The sequence below is a fragment of the Fukomys damarensis genome, unplaced genomic scaffold, assembly GCF_012274545.1.
Source record: "Fukomys damarensis isolate Sample0158 unplaced genomic scaffold, DMR_v1.0_HiC HiC_scaffold_12, whole genome shotgun sequence".
NCBI lineage: Eukaryota > Metazoa > Chordata > Mammalia > Rodentia > Bathyergidae > Fukomys > Fukomys damarensis.
The window spans coordinates 5564847-5565183 of NW_022900924.1; positions in this window are offsets into that span (position 1 = coordinate 5564847).

Here is a 337-nt window from a genome sequence, read left to right on the forward strand (position 1 = left end):
GGCCCACCACGCCCTGGGGGCGCACGGCCGCTGGGGCTTATTGGGTTTGGGGGCCCTTCTCAAGGTAGATCTAAGGTGCATTCCGTGGTGCTTTCGGGGTGGGCCACAGCAAGGCGCTGCCTGTGCTGCCACCATCACCGAGTACCTCTTCCTGGGCTCCCTGGCCTTTCCTCTCCCTGGCTCTCTTCTCCCACCTTCACCTCTGCGGCGGTAAAACGCAGCGGGAACTGGGCGCCTGCGCGGCTTCCGGGAGGGGCGGCGGCGACGGCAGCTATTTATAGTAAGTGACGTCACCTTGAAATAGACCGTTAGGGCTGGCCCGCCCTTCCCCCTCCCA